This window comes from Lagopus leucura, unplaced genomic scaffold (genome assembly GCF_019238085.1).
Source record: "Lagopus leucura isolate 7727_CA_CO unplaced genomic scaffold, USGS_WTPT01 Super-Scaffold_100157, whole genome shotgun sequence".
NCBI classification, from domain to species: Eukaryota; Metazoa; Chordata; class Aves; order Galliformes; family Phasianidae; genus Lagopus; species Lagopus leucura.
The window spans coordinates 29991393-30012172 of NW_024962334.1; the positions used below are offsets into that span (position 1 = coordinate 29991393).

General features: G+C 36.9%; 1 protein-coding gene across 1 annotated transcript in view; it reads right to left on the minus strand.

Annotated features, from left to right (window-relative positions):
• ZNF804B (zinc finger protein 804B) overlaps positions 1-20780 on the minus strand; it is a 211295-nt gene that overhangs the window by 124025 nt on the left and 66490 nt on the right. The window lies entirely within an intron of this gene.

A 20780-nucleotide genomic window follows, 5' to 3' on the forward strand; every position in this document is an offset into this window, starting at 1 on the left:
GCAGGTAAAAAAGGCAGTCAAGCTACAGATCCTGCAGAACATGAGTGATAAGAGGCAGCGGGTTGACCACTGTTTATTGCCTGCCAGCTAAATAAAATGGGATGCAACCTATTACCTGCTGTCTTGTCTGCCAGTTTGATGAGATTAAATTTGCATTCTGGGTGGTGAGGCTGTAATCATCTTTGACTGCAACATTCCCTTTGCTTTCTCTGAATCTAGTTGAGAAGTATGCTTCTTACGGTGTAGTACTTACTACATCTGGAGTATGGAAATGGCAAATATGAACATTGCCTGAGCTCCAGATACAACAAAATGAATCCAGATAACTGCACTCTGGGCAAGAAAGGGGGCTACATATGTTATATAGAGATTTAAAAGTTGATTGTTATAAGCAATTTTTCCTTTATGAAATTATTGCTTATGCAGCAACTGGACAGTGGTGTCTGATCAAGCCTATCTGCTTTTGTGCTTCTGTTTGCAAAGAGGGAGTAGTGCAGAAAGCTGGAATTGCCTCTCCTCAGCCCAAGCAGAGAAAAGGGATGGACGCTGTAAATCTACTTGAAGTACTGAAGGACATCAGAGCTCACAGTATCCCTGAGGCCAGGGAGCTTTGCTATGCCTCCCTGTTACACAACACCACAGTTATTTCACAGCACTGAGTGAGGCCAGGTGGCGAGGCATGGAGCTGGATGTGGCTGAACAAGATGAAGGCTTCCTGATGAACTAGCACTGAATCAGAGTCACCACAGCCCAGAAGTGTGTTATTCTGAACACAAATGATGGAACTAAATATTTGCCAAAAATCTCTTTGAGCAAAAATGTATATTATGGACAAACATTGCATTAACAGTTCACTGGAACTATATCCTACATTCAAAGGTCAAACTGCGTATCAGAAATCCATACACTCAGAACTGCTTGACAAAATGGATCTGCTCTCCCAAAACATGAATCAGAGTTCCCAAATGTAACAAAATGAACCAAGATGGGGTTGACAGCCACTCATGGCAAATGCAGTCCTCTTCATAAGGACTGTAGAGAGGAAATGTAACTCCCAGAAATTGCTGCTATTTATCATGTGTTTGCAGTTCCACAGTTGATCAGCTCACAGCTCTAAACCACTAAGTATCAGAGGATTAACTTAGCTTTGAAACCGATAGTAATCAGCCTAGTGAGTCTTCAAGCGGTTTCATCTCTTCATATTTCCTTAGGAACACACGCTAATATTTCAGGACAGCACTAATGAACCCTAAAAGTGGTAGTCAAGACAAACACAGCATGGAGTGTTACAGATCTCTTGTTAGTAAAACACATTAGCAGTACCTCCTCTACTTTGTACTTAACCAATTAAAAACTGTTTTATCAACATCCTAGTAGAGACTACAAGGCTTACTAATGTCACTACTTATATAATACATCTTCACATGCTGTTGACAGAACAATGATATTTATTATATTGAATTGTCATAGGCTGTTATAGTTTACATTGCTAGGAACTGCCCGCATGAAGAGGAAATACCCTAGCTGATGAGAAATACACTTGCTGATTATTTCCTGCTGTTACTCTGCTTTCTTTTAGATACAAATACATGTTTCTTCTAGAGTTGAATTTCGTATGTATTATAAATGATGATATAATGTATTCAGGGTGATTTAGAGTTTTAAAGAACTACAAATACAGAATGTCTGTTCTCTACTGCTTAACAGGGATACCATCTTGTGCAGGATGAAAATACCAGCCACATATCAACAGTCAGTGTAGATTTATACAGCTTCAGACCACTGTGAGAAGGTTTACTTAGTCCTATATGCATTCATACATGCATGCACACAGAATGAAGATAAATCCTCTGGCACATCACAGATTCTTCAACAGAAAAATTACTGCTAAAGTACTTCCATTCTGGAATGGTACTTGTTAATACAGGTTGGAGGTTTCCTTGTTTGTTTTCTTTCCTTACATGTGCTGCCTCCATGTAATGCATTGACAGTCTTGCTCGAAAAGTTAATTAAATGCTCAATATATATTAGAGCTTCATTGCATTAGTATTCATTTGCAGAAGCCTGGGACACCTCACTCATTAAGTTCAGATACATGTAATTTGTTCTTAATGTATGCTCATTATTTGCAAAGAGAATGTGAAGGAGATTTCTGCACAAGCCTTTTATTCAATATCTTTTCATGCATATCCAAATAGGTAGTATAAATAGCACAGTTTCTATTTTTGAATAATTACATTGTGGGGATTAGGGTTCCAAGACTTGCACTCTTACAATGAGAAGTGAAAATCTGAGCCACCAGTAGCTCGTCCGTAAGTATAAATTTAATGGTAATGTCAAATATGTGCCAAGATTTGCTTTAAAAATAATTTCTCAGGCAAGATCCAAATTTATCAAACTCTCATCTTTGAACTTCTCACTTCCAGTCCCAAATTTCAGTAATACTTTATGTAATGATAAATACTTTATTAAATAAGTTAATTAATATTTTTGCTATAAAATTGTAGTCACTTATTTAAAAATTACAATAATTTAGTAATTATAATAATTTAAAAATGGAAGAGATATAACTTCTATTTTGAGAATCAGGCAGGAAAGTTATTCCAAGGAACAAAAATATTTCTTCTCAGCTATTCTGTACTCTATCTGAATTCAATAGTTCCTTAGCACTGAGCATTGCCTAGCCATCCTTTGCTAAGAACAAATCAATGAAACACCTTAATTAACCAGTAAAGTACATCAGGAATTTAGGCTTTTGCATCCACATATTTCGTAGAGCAACAGCTGAAAAATTAATGTTCTTGTCCCTACTAGTAGTCTAATTCAGAAAAGGAGCATGGTGTATACTGAACTTAATTTCTCAGTATCTTCACTTCACTTATACTAGGTGGTCAAGGCAGTCCAGCCATAATTTTTCAGGCCAACATCACATTGTTCATGAGCCTGGTGATTTTATAGGATAAACATCAACTACATAATTCAGAAGACAGACCGACATTCAGTTTTCTTGTTACGAGTCCAAAGTTCTCATATTTACTAACCGTGTCCAGGATAAACAATACACAAAACTCAGTCTAATTTTAGTCATTACTTTGGGCAGAGGGAATACAAGAATGAAGAGTACTTTAGTCAGCAAGTTTTTTTCCATTTCTGTTTTAACAGAAGAGACTTTTAATTTATGATAAGGAATTTTTTATGGTCTAAATATACCAACCCTTCCATTTATACGTCTGAAGTAATACTTTCAAGGAAAATCAATTTCGTAGGTGCAGAAATAACAAAAGTTTCAGACGGTCAGCTAAGGGGTCATAAAAATGCTATAAGTTAAACAGATAGCCACAAATACTTCTTCAAACCTCTTTTCACCTGTACATTTCCAATAAATTCAGTGGTCATAAAAGTATTGCAGTGACAGTCTTGAATTTTAGACCTCCCTACATGTTTGAAGACGTGCAATGCCTACATAAAAAAAATGTAGAAATGCAATACAGAAATAGGGCACATTATCACTATGAGGAGAATATGTTACCTTTAAGAGGAGGAAGCAATCTCTGCTGATGTTTAAAAATGTTAATTGCAAGGATTATTTTGAGACATTGCTGAAGAATCTGGAAGACTGAGAAGCTACCAGTTTATTTTAGAGGAAATATCAGTAGTAAGGCTACTTACAACATAAAATGGTACTTAGGAGTGTATTATACTGTGAGAATGACACATTTCTCTATAAATCTGTATTTGGAACATAGAAATACTTTCTTGCCAACATGACTGAAACATCGCTTTCCACTATAACCAAACTAAATTTTCTGACTAGAAAAGCTCCAAACAGCTTTTCTAACAGTGGTATATGAACCTTTGGGAGTTCTTGATGTAAAAATAATACTACTGATGTATAAAATGTCACTAGGAAGAAACCATGACTTCAGAATAAGAGGATAGCCTACTATTTTTAGTATTAAGACAGAACTAAGCACATTAATATCTTTTTAAATATTGATGTTTCTGGGTTTTTCTGGGTTATGGGTGTCGATCAGGACCCACAAGAATGACTGAATTCCCAGCAGTTTTTCAGAGATACTTCAGTCTGAAATGGTTAAACGAGGACGTATACATTGACTTGAAACTAATGCCTACTTAAAGCTATGCATTGAATGATTTGGGGGAGAGAAGCAGCAGTTGGCCTCAGAGGAGCAGGATGCTGCTTGGTCTCCTCTGGCTGCATCATAACACCCTTGCTTAGTTTCCTTTGGCAGCAGCTTTTTTCAGCTGCTTTGTTTGCTCTGTGACTACAAGTGAACAACTAGAATGTATGAGTTCACACAGGTCAAATGAAAGGCTAAAATTCTTTGTAGCAGAAAAATGACAAGGGAGGGAGTCAAGTGAAAGGTCAAGTCGAAGGCTGTGAGAAGTTAAACACTGATGAGTCAATAGCCCGCATGAGGATACATCCCAGTAACGAAATAATTCTGCACTGTAATATTCTCACTACATTTTTCAGTTCCTCAACTGAAATATTTTAAGCTCATTAACATGATTCTTCTAGGCAGGGCTGCATCTGTAGTTACAACGACTGGAGGTACACCCCATAAGGAGAACTGTCAGAGGAAATTACTCTAATGTGTGTGTACAAGGCTTCTCCAGAAGAGAAAGGCTGTTCCCATATGGGAAGATGATCAGAAATGCAGAGATGATGTAGGTTTTGGTTATTTTAGATTGTGTGAGGAGATTGTAAGCACCAGAAGTAAGTGAGAGTTTCCATTTACTGCTAATTTACCGTTTGGCAAACTGGAAAATATACAGATTAATATATCTGACAAGATCAGAAACATCTGGTTTAGCAAATTAATGAGTCTGCATAAAAAAGAGGGAAACTGTAATACAGTGGCATTTTCTTTCCTCACAGGCTACGTAAATACACACATTAACTGAGAGTCCTGTCACTCCTCTGCAAAAGTTTAGGGGCTAAACCTTACCAGTAGAAGACTTCTTATTGACCTCAGTGGTTTCCGTCTTTGAATATACACTAAGGACTGTATCCTGTTCCAGCAAACTGAAATTCAAGCAATTAAGAGCTAAAAGTTTTGTTTTGTTTTTTTTTTTTTTTTTAAATGGGAAGCAGAAATTCTTCGAAAAACTATGACTGGATGTGTATGAAAGGAAAAATAAATCCTCCTGAAGTTGTCCCAAGGAACTCAGAACAACATTTAGGAGATTCTGGTTTACAAATTAAGTCAGTAACGTGCTCCACCAATATCTTTTCTACTATCCATTTTACAAACCTAGGAAAATGGGAAGTGAGATCCAGAAAGTCTGCCGTGAATTGTTTTCCTGCTGAAGATACGCAGCTGGACTGATAGTGGCACAGCAGAGACTGGGAGGGCACTGAAGTGAGGAAAGGTGTAAAGGCTGAAACTGGATCAATCCCAGGATTCCATTCAAAGCACAGGAATGACACTCAGCATCCCAGGAATTTCTGGGATCATGACTACAGAGGAAGTGCAACAGAAGCATTATACAGGCCTCAGACTGGCCAAGGGGAGGCTGTACAACCCATCGTCTTGTTCATAAACACCTGATAGGATATTCTGGTGCCTGACAGAAATGCTTTTTACATCACAGTAGTACATATCTCCGACTGTTCTTTGGAGCTGTTGACACGTTTAAATATTTATTATAATTTGTCATTACAGTGAGATAAGCATAGTGTTTATCTCATCTAAAGATAGGAAGACATTTTTTCAAGCATCACCAGAACTATTAAAAGTACAAGCTCTGGAAAAGGATCCTCCTCATCTCCTTTTTATGCAGATGGCTGTTCATTATTAGTAGTCTTTTCCTTTCATATTACCACAGCACTCAACTTGGAAGTTCAAGTCCCAAGCTACCAGAAATACTGGAAAAGATTTCTCTGCTTATCACTGTTGACCAAAAATTGCTTTTAGAAATAGAGAATGTTTTCAGTGACCTCGTTAAAAGAAAACAAAAGGAAAGAAATGGGAGATAAAACTGATGTGTATGTTAAGTCTGCACTCTGCAGAGATGGCCCAAGGCAGTGTCTGCACTTCATCAGCTTCCATTGATTCAGTATGTTTATTCTTTTTATCTCTTTGTTTTATAGTGGCTGTGACATTTGTATACAACAGCAGCATCTTTACATCATAACATTAATTTCTGTATGTAGGAACTCAGCTTTAAATTATATAAATACCAGAAAGAGAAAAGTGTCCCGAGATTAAGATTTCCAAACAATGCACAGAGGACCATAGAATGCTTTTTTGAATAACTAGGCAGCTTTCTTGAATAACTGCAGCGCCCAGGAGGGCAGGGTAACCCTCCCTGCCTGCACAGTCAAGACACTAGCGAGGCTAGGAGAATGCTGTCTACTTATCATGATGCAAATGACAATCAAGCCAGACTGACTTTTAGATATTTAAAGGGAGATGAAACAACATAATTTAAAACTCAAGAAAAATACACATTATTGAGTCACATAAATATCAAAGCAGATTGATTGCTAAGGAGATAGAATATTAACAAGCCAGGCAAGCAAGTTCACTGTCTGCTCTAAACAGACATAACTGCAGGTCAGCATGCAAATGCCTTCCATTATTTATACAATCCAAGACAGTTATAGGATATTGCATACCACAGTGCATATTAGCTAAGTCGTGGCCATGAAGAAGAAATGAAAAATACCTTATAGATTTTAACTCTGGTTGAAACCTTCATATTAAATAGCAGAGCCATTATTAATTTGACACACAATGTGACCACATATGCTACAGATCATCTGTTAGTTCGGGTACAAAAATTTTAGGTTCCCAACTATTTTACTGAAAGTCAACGAGGGACTGACTGATTAATTTGGTCTATGCAGAGGGAAAATGGGAAATGAACAACAGCAATCAAAATCTTCAGTAAATGAACAAGAAACAAATAAGTATTTTTGGTTTTTTATTCTGTTACTGACTGCATCTTACACCTTGTACCTTTACTAAAATAGTGGAGAAATCATAGCAACAGTCCCAGAAAGATCAAAAAGAAACGGGTGTTAGCGGTAATTTTGTATGAGACTCTTGGATTAAATCAAGAAATGGAAAAAACATTTATCATTCATTTTTCTCTTGATTGCTATTAAGAGAAATTTGTATATTCAATGTTTTGAAATTTATCAGTGACCAAAAGTATTTAATGAAAAAAGCTTAGCACAGATTTTATTGTGCTTCTCAACTCTTTGACCACTTTTTCCATTCTGCCAGGTGAAAAAAAAAAAAAAGTTGCAAGATAAATTATTAACCTAATCCATTAATTTATGTATTATGTACAGAGGGTAACATTGTAATAGCATTCACATTTCCCTGTGGGTTACAAGCTTCACATTCCACATTACAAGTATACGCTTTTTCTTTGCAGAAAGACTTCTGCCTTCTGACTAATGGCACAGGATCCTTATTTTCTTTCCTGCTATTATTATTCAGCCATGGGAAGACCAATTAATCCATTATCCAGACCTCATGTCACTATGATAAACATGGAAAAGCCCCATACACGAGTCTCAAAGTGCTTTAACCCTGCCCATATTGCACAGCTCTCTTGTACTAAGGACAGATGGGAAGGAACACCAAGCTGAAAGACATTGTGGCAAATGTTGAACTTCTTTCTAACTTTTAAGTTTATAACCAAGCAAAAAAAAAAAAAAAAAAAAAAAAAAAAAAAAGACAAAACAAAACAAAAAAAAAGTCTTTCACATTTACTCAAAATATATCTCAAATCCATTTTTCCTTTCTTTCATTGAAACTCTGCTATTCCCTGTTAATGACTGCCCTAAACAGTTCCACAGTTCAGTGCTTTCAAGATAATTTCACCATCATTCCTTCCTTTTCCTTTCAATATAGTGTGCAGGGATCACAGTGTAGGTGGTGTCATGTGATGCCCTGCAGATTCTTCTTGCGCAGTTAGTTGCCTATGATTGACAGGGAATGGACTTACCAACCCAGCTAATTCCCTCCTGTGCCGTATTATCAACTTTTAAGAGGTACTTTGTTTTGAGAATTTCAGGAAAAATAGCATGTAAAATAAAATTTGTTTAAACAAAGGAGAAGGACAAAGATAAAAAGAAGTGATTATGAAACTGAAATCTGTACTTCAAATATATGAATTCTGCTTTTATTTAGTAACAACTGTAAAGGTAATAATGTTACTTCCAGTGGAAAATTCTAGAGCAAGGGAGTGATTAAAGTGCTTGCAGTTTTCAGTATATATATGTGTGTGTGTGTGTGTGTGTGTGTATTTTAAACAAACAGAACAAGTTTCCAGTTCTAATTAGAAAGTTCTGCCATTCATATGAGGAAGTCAATAGATTGTTGGAAGAGCTCAGAGAGTCATAAAGGCAGCAATACCAGTACTCACATTGGGATCTCACAAAGCACAGGGGACAGCATTCATTGATTTCGGTAGCAATAAGTTGATTTTAATGTTTGACACAAATCCTCTTCAAGGAAGATCAGTCATGTGCATTCCATGGGTAAAAGAGGCTCTTTGGAACTATACCAAGTTTATACAGTAGGCAAAGAAAATCTTTGGGCATGGTGCTGAAGTATCTATGTATGTAGATGTAACTATGGATGTGTGGCAAACTCCATGATGATTCTCACCACAATTACTATTTCTGTTACTGTTTTAGTGATTCCACCCGGTAAGGGAGAAAAAGGGCCAGAGAGATGGCAGTGTAACCGTGAAAGAATGACAAACAACAGACAACAACTCGAGATTTTCTCGATTATCTGTATCATATCAACCTTCTCTGGTAAAAATAGTTCAACTAAGAGTAAAATCAAGTCCTGTACTGGCTAGGAAAGAAAGTCCTTGAAAATCTATTTTGGGGAAAAAAATTGAAAACCTTTCCTTTCTGTTTTTTTAACCAGGAATTAGGATACAACCAAAAAATATGTTTCTGGTTGAGCAATTAATATTATTTTGATTAGGTGACAATTTTAAAACCCAAGCGAACCAAAAGAAACAATTTAACCCATACAACACATTTTTGGTTTTTACTCTTTTATTTACGTCAGGATTATTCAGGAATTAAACTTTTTAAACAGTCAAATTCAAGCATTTCATTGAGAAAAATACTTAACCAAACGTTTGGGCTGTTTAAATCTAAACAATTTTCCAAAGCATACTTTTCCAAGATACTTGACCCATCTTTAATCTGAATACTCAAATAAGAAATAGTCTAGCTATGCTCACTCTAGACAGACCAGTTCACTGTGGTGTCCTTTTCATTTTCTTCAGGGTTGAATGTTAACAGGGTACTGATCAAGTGAGCCATAAAAGTGGTTTTGTTTTTTTTCCAAGCTACACTGCAGAGTAAAGTGACCACAATCAGACACCACCAAATATCATTATTATTTCCCCCAAATATATTGCAGTGTTATCTCTTCATTGCATAATGTAGAAAGAGGAAATTCTGAGAAAATTTTCTTATGAACAACAGTTTTTAATAACCTTAGAAGCTGAAAATCATGTTTGGCAATACCACATTGGAAAAGAACATGGCATTACTTCAGCAGCCACTTTTAGAATGAAAGTTTTGCCTTGAAGACCAAAGGCATTATCCCAGGATTTTAGAAGTGTGCGACATGTTTATATACATCTTTTGAAGCCTTAATTTGCTTGCCATAGTTGAGCAACATAAAAATTAGTGCACACAATCCAGAGAGCACCACCATAGAAAATCAAAATAATTTCAGTAAAGATGTGAAAAATTACCAAGTCTAGTTTCATTTGTTCTGTTCCTGAAGTGGTTTGAAAAGCTTTATACTAGTCAAGGTACATGAAACCAACCAATATAATACAGGAGACAGAGACACCAGTTGGAAAATATGAAATTAATGCCATATGAGAAACTCACATGACAGCTCACACATATACAAAGCAAGAAAAAATGTATCAAAAAAGCTTCCATCCGCTACTGTAACAAAGCAATACTGGAAATAAACTGCCACACTGATCAATGTGGACAGTATTTCAAATACAAGATAGTAGCAGGGCAAGAAAAACTTCAAAACCAATACTTCCCAAATAACCTTCTTCTAACTGTAGGAAAAAATACAACTTCCTTTAGAACTTCAAAGTCATGGCTGGAAAGAAAAACAGAACAAAACACAACAAAACAAAATAAAACACAACTTTGGAGGTCTGAGAATATGAATTCTTAAAACAATCAAGTTATCAAAGTGCCCAGAATCCATGATGTCTAGTTTAATGTTACTGAAAACCCTCATTTTATTATGATTATTATTTATTTTTATTTTTTTAAAGAAGAAAAAAACAAAGGAAGTGGGGAAGGGAGAAGAGCAGAAGAACGTGGGAGAAGAAGGGAAGGAGTTGGGGAGGGAAGGGTAAAGGAAAAGAGGGGAAGGTTAGGGAGGGGAGATGAGGCAAAGCATGGAAAATGGAAAGCAAGGCAAGGCAGGCAAGGGAATTAGCACAGCGTTGTGTAGGAGTGTCAGGGTAGCAAGAATCCTAACTGTAAGGCAGAATGCATTTTCATCAAAGACATAGAGACTTAAATATAAGGGATCATACCTCAAATTTAATCCTAAGGGCAAATGCCCAAAATCAAATATGAAATGTGGAATGGGCTATAACTTGCTCTCCCTCTCTTATCCTGCTCAAACAGGAGCTAAAGAGCTTTGGACTATAGAGAATAATGCTACCAACTCTCCTAATCCCATCCAACACTGAAACTAATTGCAAAACTGTAGCTCCTAAAAGTGTGAACCAATGCGTCCTCTCTATATGCCTTACAGATTTGGAAAGCCAATGATCCCCCACATCTTGTTCCTGCCTTTCACTATGAATTTCACAGATCATACTACGACAGAGCTTGACGATAGATCTCCCACAGTCCCTATTCCATGGATAAGAAAAAATCCAAACGCTGACTGTGAGAGTGTATGGGAAGGAGAAGTAGCTGCCTGCCATTTGGCCCAGAGGACATTAGAAACCGAAACTGGTTCAAACTGCTGGGGAAAGATTTTCTCTAAGTATAAACCATTTATACTCTAAGCAAGAAAGTATGAGAGCCATAAAGGTGTTAGTTCCCATATTAGAGGAATGAGCTGTATGCCTTCACCTACCAGGAAAAAGGAGGTGGGCATGCTTCTATGTGAATAAATACACAAATAAGCTAGTTTTCTGATGGCCCTCAGTATTGTGCTCACTTCTTTCTTCATCTCAAAAATGTAATGTACACCTAGTGCAAATTACAAACAAAGTGTACCATTAGGAGTCACAGATTTCCAAACCGCTTTGGCAAAGAAAACAGTTTTCTAAATTATAGAGATAAGCAGTGATCTGTATTTGCATAAAAACATGAAAATGTCGACTGTGTGATTCAAATACTGCTAGCACTTTAGCATAATTACCCTGCCTGCTTAAAAACTGCCCATGGAGAAATGGATGAGGCCTTGAAATATAGCACAATACAAAATGCATTTTATGAACTGTACAGCTTTTAAAGTTCTCTTGAAACCCAAGAGGTGGCTTCATTTAGGGTATACTCTCAGTTTCTTCTACATTGTAGACTACACTTTCAACACCAATCCTGAGGTTTAACTTGTCCTCCAGCTTTAGGAGGCTCAGAACCTGGTAGAATCATTCATACTGTGCATCTGCATTAGTATTTTTATTCTGATCAGGAGTGTGCTTTCCAAAGAAATCTCCTGGTCACTAAATGAGATGTGGTCTTAGCCTCAAAGCAAATAGACCTGAAGATATTCTCCAGGAATGCCTCTATAGTACTCGAACCTTCAGTGTATAAACAGTCTACTGGACAAGACTAGGAGACTTGTTTTCAGTAAAATACCTGAAATATGTAAAACTTGGTGATTGTGTCCTTTGTACCAACAGTTTTACTCTATGATTCCACTCCCACTGGGTTTTACTACATGCTAACATGAATACAGCATATAGTTGTGCAAAGATTTAGCTTAGGCCCTTAACCCCCTGTATAGGAACTGCTAAATCACGGCCTGAACCTCTGATTGATCACCTGAGGTGAGCACTGAGTCAGCTGAGCTATGGGAGCACAGGTGAAGGCAATTCTCCTCTGCTGTTGTAAGAGGTGGAGCCTGGCTCCACCTTTCCTAGACCCATTTAAGAGGTGACTCTTAGTCAGAGTGGGGAAGGATTTCTTCTGGAGATTCCTCTTCTGGAGTTTTACAGTGAGCCTAGGATGTGGGTGAGTCTTCTATCTATTCTGTTTTGGTATAATAACTGCTTAGCCAAACTCTGGTATATTTTGTAATTATAACATCTGTACATTCATTGATTATACACCCTCCAATTAAAACTAAGGAACTGTTAGAAAACAGGTTTCATCTTCATGTATAAAAATGAAGGTAGCTTCAAGCAAGATCTGCCCTTGGGCAGTTTGATTTGGCTCTCAAACATCCAAGATGTAATATTCTCTAATTCCGTGTTTTTTTTTTTTCTCCAATGGTAGCTGTGTTCTACAAAGAGTATAAATGACCATAACAAGCGATGTTTCTGGAGACTAGAATTTAATGTTTCTGTAGAAGGAGATATTCAGACTGGGATGTAAGTTATAAGATAACGTATTTTCAGCTTCTTTCCCAAAATATGCTATGTATGTATGCTTGACCATACACTATAGGGGAAAAAAAAGGAGGGGGGGGGGAAAAAAAAGGCCATTTGCCCTTAATTCCTTATTGTTATAGTTCTGACTACAGTTATAACTTTAACACTTTTTTTCCTATGCCGTAAAGCAAGCGCAGAACCCAAAAGCAGAAAATGAGTGTCTCATTTCTGCATGGTTTTATGAAGAACTATATTAGTCTAATCTTTTCCTGCCTAAGACAATGCATGATTAAAAAAAGATTAAAAGAAAATGGATCCATCTCTGGCTGTGATCACAATACATGCTTCTAGAAATGAACAGCTAAACTTATATTGGAAGAACCAACAATTGTGAAGATAAGACTTTTTTAATGATTTGCACAGACTGAAAATATGTTATCAAACACTTCTGTCTGCATTAAGTCTCTTATGTTTCTTCAAATAAAGGGGAATAATCTGTTTGTTGATTGAACAGGGAGTGCAATGTTCTGACTCAAAAATGAGGTTCTCCACATACATCATTCAATGAAAAAATAGTAAGTGCAAAAACCAATGATAGTTACAGGTACTGGGACTAAGTTGAAAAAGTAGCAGTCACTAGCTAGCATTGAACAGTACTGACTCGATCATACAGAGTGTAGTTTATAGCCATGGGAAAAGAGACTGACTTTACTGTTACTTCTGTCCTGCATATTTGAAATTATATGTTAAAATTTAATAAATATATTTTACTTGCCTTGATAATTGTGAAATGATGGTTTTCTCACAAAACAATGTTGTTCATGGCAGTGGCTGCTCATTTCAGGGCAGAAAATGAGAAATTTGTTTGGAGATATATAGCATCACATGGCATTGAGTGAATGGCAGTTCAATTTATTTAAAAGATCTGGGAATTCTATCAGAATATTCATAGTGTATTTGAGTTTAGGTGAATTCAGAGAGCTTTAAAATGCAGATTTTACTACACTGAAATGGTTCTCTCACTACATGGAAGACACTGAGGCCCTGGGGTATGTCCAGAGAACAACAATGAAGCTGGTGAGGAGTATGGAGCACAAGTCTTACGAGGAGCTGCTCGGGGAACTGGATTTGTTCAGTCTGGATAAGAGAAGGCTCAGAGGAGCCCTTACCATTTGCTGCAAATACCTGAAAGGAGGTTGTGGAAAGGTGGGCCTCTTATCCCACACGACTAGAGATAATAGCCTCACATTGTGCCGGGGAGATTCAGGTTAAATGTTAGGAAAAAATTCTTCTCTGAAGGAATAGTCAGGCACTGGAATAAGCTGCCCAGGGAGGTGGTTGAGACGCTATCCTTGGAGGTGTTTAAGAAAGGTGTACATGTGGTACTAAGTGATGTGATTTAGTGGGGTAGTATTGGTGGTCGATGGATGGTTGGACTGGATCATCTTGGAGGTCTTTTCTAACCTCGGTTATTCTAAGTCTATGATTCTATGAAATTCCCCCACATTTCATTTTCAGCTAGACGGTCAGAGAGATATTGAACATAAATCAGTAATATGATCCTAAGTACAAAGTGAAAACAAATTTTTACTTTGGGATATTACAGGTGGATATGTGAGCATTATGCAACTTTGGACACAGGATATGTAAGTGCTGTTCAAATATTTGGTCTGTCAATCAAGATACAAAATAGGTGACAAGTGGCAATCAACTAATATACCAAGAAGCAATAATTTACTACAGTGCTTCATCTAGAAAGCTGAGTTTTGTTCAGACAACAAAAGCCCTCCTTAAACACAGTTGGTTGAATATTATGCACTCACCTGTATAACAATTCCCTTATTTGGGGAAAACTTCTTTTTTAAAAAAAACAAACAAACAAACAACAAAAACCTGTTAGGAGCTCTATGAACTGCTCTTTAAGTGTTGTTTTTTTTTTTTTTTTTTAAGAGTATTCCGTAAAATGTGATAGATCAGAAAGAATAAGCATACTTCAGGCAAGAGAATACAGGCTCATGAGTTGCGTAAAAGTGGATAAGAATAGAATTGACATAATATTCCATGAAACTCCAGCCCCTTTTTAATCCCACAGTTCATCCTAAACTAGCTTAAACTAGCTAAAGCAGAGACCAAGTTCTATAATTTATTTCATGTAACTTCATATAATATCATAAATCCTTTTCATATGGCAAATCCGAAGAAGGGTCAACAATTGACTAAATAAATAAATAAAATTAAAGGATATAGATAAATCACATTGAAACCTTAAATACATTGAAAACAGGATACTGGTAACACTTACAGATAATCATCAAACAAAAGCCATTAAAGAATTCTTTAGTTAAATCTTCGTCTTACTGATGATAGGATAATGTTTGAACAGAAAGCAGACAGGCTTTTATTTTGAAAATATATAAAAATATATTCTACCTGAATCTGATCTAAGAGATAAATGTAGTCAGCTTTCAATGGTACCAGGAATATGGATTCTGTACTCAAAGTATTATAGGAATGTAAGTAACCCTTAGTGCTGTAGCAGAGAACTATTGGACCCAAAGAACTCTCTTAAGTGCATAGATTGTTTTTCTTTTAATTTCCAATGAGTTTTTTTTCATAGACACTTACGAACTATTTGCCTCCCTTCTTGGCTGCAGAAGAGCTGTACATGGTGAACATCACATTTTCTGCACACATCTCATTTCCTATTATCTGCATATGTTACAAAGGTACAGAGAATTTAATTAAAGTTGACTTCTTTAGTGTGTTTCCCTTCAACTCTTACACTTTTCGCTATCTTGGAATGCATGTGAATCAATCACTTCAATCAAAATCAAATTCTGTAGCATGAGTAAATTAGATCTTCAGGAGGGCAGTGAGATGAAAGGGACTCCTTGAGGGGTAAAAAGCATAAACTTATATCACTGTATACCCAGTCATTTTAATGAAGGAAATGCCAAGAGGTGAGGAGCAATATAAGTAGTATAATATTATTGTAGTGCTTTATTAATAAGAAAAAAAATACTTAATTAAAACTTTGTCAGTTGGATAAAAGTGGGATGCCTGAAGTAGGTGTATAATGGCTACAAATTCCTGGCTATGCAGCTTTGAATGTTTTGGTTTTTATCACAATGGGACTTTCTAAGAAGATTACCTGATATGGATGGATGAAGGACAGAGAGCAGATCAGCCAACCTGGTGAGGTGGAATTTCAACTAAAGGTCTTGGGGAGTGGAGTCCAAAATGGCAATGCTCACATCATTGCAACTGAATGGGGAATAAGGCAAGCCAACTAGAACAGTGACAAATGTTCCTTAGCTGCCTCCCATGACAAGAGCCAGAAAACCAGCCACCTCACTGGTGTCTGTACCTATGGGGAATCCTCTTGTCTGTTCCCTAGGTAAAATTGCATTCTTTGCTCCATTTTCTTCTCTGACGTGCCTGTATACCAATGCATGCAGCATGGAGAATAAACAGGAAGAATTAGAGGTTTGCATGTGGTCACAGGAAAACAACTTTACTATGAGGGTGACAGAGCCCTGAAACAATATGCCCAGAGAGGTTTTGGATTCTCCTTCTCTGGAGATATTCAAAACCTGCCTGGACATGTTCCTGTGTGACTTACTCCAGAGCACCTACTTTTGTAGGGGGGTTATAGTTTTAAGAGTATGTAACAAATTCATGGCTTGTTCCTAAAACTTAGAACTTGAGGATCATCTGAAGTGATTAAATAGGCAGGTGTAAGAAACACTACTGGAAAGTATAAGGCACTGGGCCATATTTTAGTCATACTGAAAGAATGTTTGTAACCATTGACATGCTCTTAAGTATAAGGTAGTATTATAAACAAAGTATCCCTTCTTTTTCTGCTTGCTTTACTTGGCAAAAATGTTCTCAATGCTGTGGACCAGTTTTGGAGGAGATACAAGAAAACAAGCAGAATACATTAACAAAAACATTCTGGCAACTGCCTAAGTTGAAGCACAGCAGAGTATGATGGTAGAGCTGCCTCCTGGTTCTTCCTGGAGCTTTACAAAAAGCTTTATTGACTCCCTGAATGAGCTTAATGAGTGCTAAAGATGATGAAGTGAAAGGGGGGGGGTGGGATGGGAAGATTTGAGCATAAGGACAAGCTGGAGCAACAGGAAGGCTTGCAACCTGCTGTTGGCATGAATTCATGGGGCAGGAGAATTTTGGGTGGGCCAAGTGCTATGTCAGCACGGAATAAAATGGTAGTTTATGGAAAGACTAGGAAGGAACACACGATATATATAATGGCACAGCAAGAAAAATAAGAGGAACTCATAGGAACTCATTGTGTGTCTGAGATAAAGGATACAGCAGAATAACAGACCTAAAGGATGTTGATAGGCAATCAGAAGGCTGATTTATGACTGCTTCTAAGGGAACCTATAGTAATTGTGCCAGAATCTCCTGCAATTTATGAAGGTTTAATCACTATGTTAGCAATTAATTAGTTCTTCACTCTTTCACTGCCTCTGCTATATTCAGTCATGTCAAGCAGCTTGGTGTGGTACAGAGTGGACTGGACATAAAATGTAACAAAATCTCTACAGGGATTTTTGTGGGATTATGGTGAATATCTGTGTCTGTTTAATGCTAGATAAAGCACCATTTCTTCTATGATGTGAGTGCACTTTGCAGTTTGCCTGAGCTGCATTAATAACTACTCTTCAATTGTAGTTAGTCAGCCATCTGTCTAACAATTTCAGAAGCATTAACTGCGCCACTTTTTTTCTGATGTATTGTCAAATGCTTTGCTGAAGTCAAGAGATATGTCCCCTTTATTTCCTTTCTCCATGAAACTTGCTATCTCAACAAAGGCAGAAACCAAGATAGCTTGACATTATTTACTTTTATGAATTCTTACCACCTTTCTGTATTAATCTCACTGAAAAACTTTCAGACTGTCCACCTCATTGTTCCAGTACTTTAACTACTACTTTTGGCCTTTACCTTGCAAGGTTTACTTTTTTTATTCCTCTGTCTTAAGGATAAATAGTTGTTGCTATTGATGTTCGGTTCCACCTTATCTCTAGACAACTACTTAAACTTGAAAATGAGTGCTGACCATACACCCTACAATCAAGGTAAAATAGGTAGATTGAAGTCAGGCTTAAGGGATCCCTGTCTATACACCAATTATGTTATCATAAAATAACACCTGACTTTAGTTTTTTTGAATGCTACTAAATGCAAGTCTGTTCCCTGCTGCTTCTATACCACTGTGACGGAGGGCATCTCACCATCTGACCAGAGATTTCTGCATGCTGAAGCACATATCTATTTTCTGTGCTCTCATCCTGAGACACTGTTGAGTGAAATTTTCTATAAAGAGAGAAATATAATCTTGACAGGGATGACAAGCAAAGCCTGGACAAAACCTTGAAGTTCCAGGGCAGCTGTAGGCACACCTTAGCATTTCTTTTATAAAGAGCTGTACTGTTCATTTGCTATCTTCTCGCACTAGGTAGCGTTTCTACCCACAGGAGCTGATGTTCACTGCCTTGGAAAAGGCAGATGCAATTTTACCATAAACTTTCGGATTTTGCTTAATTTGTCTGTAATTCTGGCATCTACTCTTGGACTTTAGAGACTGAAGCTAGGCAGGTGAAGATATTTAGTAGACAGTAAAACTTCATTTGATTATGAGATAAAACTATGCAAGGAAGTCTAAAAAGAAGACACAACTACATCACCAAAATCTAACGGGAGCCCAGGCTATTTGCCATGTCTGTCATTATTTGTCAGTATAGGAAAGAGCATGGACTCTACTTCTGGCAAGGTTGTGTTGTGTTGGTTTTTTTTGTTTGTTTGTTTTTGTTTTTTCCTTGAAAGACAGTTAATCTATCATTCCAACTGACTTCTACATCTATATAATTTCCAGTGTATAAAAGTTAGTGACTCATTTTAGTCTGCAGTAAGAGACAATTAGTGAGGGCAGTACATTAGTACAAATAATGTTGTTATTCATATGATACAATGTAGAAGAAAAATACATCTAACCTGACATGTCAGCACTGCAGACCCATGAACCTAGAACTCTGGCTGAGAGAAAAACCATAACAAACAATGGCAGAATGGAATGTGATATATGATACTACACCCTCAGTGGTTGTGTCCTCAAGTCTTAAAAAAAGGGTCAAACTAAGGTAAATCAGAAGCAGAGAAAATTCTAACAGAATTTTTGACTTGGGTTTATTGTGTGCCTTACTATCTTTGTCTCAAGTGCCCAGCATGAAAGAAAATAAATGAGATCACATGAATTAAAACTATCAAAATTATTTTTCATTTTTTCCTATTATGTTGCTGCATTTAATAGCTAAATAAACACCAATTGCTAGTACAATTAGTGTAATATTTTTATAACATTTATTACCCAAACCTATTAATCAACCTCATACGCAATATTAAATATGGCAAAATCAGACATTTTTATTAGTTGTTGTTTGGAGAATTGTGATGCTTTACCTTATGGCCTTGACAAAACCTTGACCTAAGCCTCTTTTGATCAGTACTTCTTAAAAGCTGAGGTTTATAATATTTAATCAAAACATAATTTTAACAATAAATTTACAAATTAGGAGATATAATAATAATTAATACAAGGGTATTGCTATACTTCACAAAGTAGGAATCTCTCTGCTGCCACAAAGGCAGTGCTGACAAAGTTCCAGGGCTCAGGTAGAGGCCTATAGTGATATCTAACATCCTCGATAAAGGAAGGGAGACTGCATTTATTTATTCACCTTAAGTACAGTGTTCAGTTTTGGGCACCTCAGTGCAGAAAGGACATTGAGGTTCTGGAGGTCCAAAGAAGGGCAAGAAGGCTTCTGAGGGGCTTGGAGAATATGCCTTGTGAGGGGACACTGAAAGAACTGGGGCTATTTAGTCTAGGGAAAAGGAGGCTGATGGTAGACCTTATTGTTCTCTTCCAATATCTGACAGGTGCTTACAGTGAGGGCGGGGTTGGTCTCTTCTCACTAGTGACAGGATGAGTGGAAATGGCCTCAAGTTCTGGCAGGGGAAGTTTAGTTTGGATATCAGGAAAAACTTCTTTACAGAAAGGGTTTTCAAGCACTGCAATAGGCTCCCCAGGGAGGTGGATGAGTCACCATTCCTGAATGCGTTCAAAAACCACAGTGTGGTGGATGTGGTACTCAGGGACATAATTTAGCAGAGGATTGTTAGAATTAGGGCAAGATGGTCAGGCTGTGGTTGGACTTAATGATCTTTAGGGTCTTTTCCAACCTGAGTAATTCTATGATTCTATGTTTTATGATCAGGTTCTTTTATGATGATGTATGTTCACCTGACTGTGCATACTTTAATATTAGAATCACATAAATACAGCATTCAGGTATGCCAGTAATGAGAGTTTACCCTGTTTTCCTGCATAACGTGTGAGTATGATAAAAACTGAAAATGTTTCTTGATGCAAATGTGCACTGTCAAGCCTGAACATCTGACATCATTATTCACTCAGGGGGTCACTACCATTTATGAATGTCCTAACTTAAAAAAAAAAACAAAAAAAAAACTTAGAGCAAATAGTATGGTGCAACCCCAAACCCAATCTAATAAACTGTGATAAACTCTTCTGACATTAGTTATTAGAATAATCTTGACAACTGTACAACTTTCAGTCAAATCAAAGAGAGCCTGAATTTGTCCAGAGTGTGTTATAAAAATATCACAAACAAATGGAGTAATTAGCTGCTATTTCCCTGGGAAACACAAGTGCTTTTTCCTTCACTACTTTTTGATGAAAACCGTGTGATGTTTCATTTTTCTAAGCTAGCCTAATTTAAGAAAAAAGTAACTTGATAAATGTTGCCTCTCTTTGTTGAACCTAGCTCACAATTTACTTAAATGTGTATTACATTGTTAATTTGGATGCTGCAATGTGGTCCCGTTTCTAATCCAGTAGGTATTTCACTTCAAAAATCAAGGAGTGTCTGTGTTCCCTCATACACTGTGTCTCAGATACTTACAGAAGATCAAAGAGAAAACTACTGTGCTAAAGCAAATTTTCAGGCTAATCTCAGTGCTCTGACATAATTTTTTAAAAACCTGAAACTTGTTGATCTGAAGAGCCAATGGAAATCTCAGAAAGCTGCAACAACATTATGTGAAACTTTAGGGAAAAATCTTTT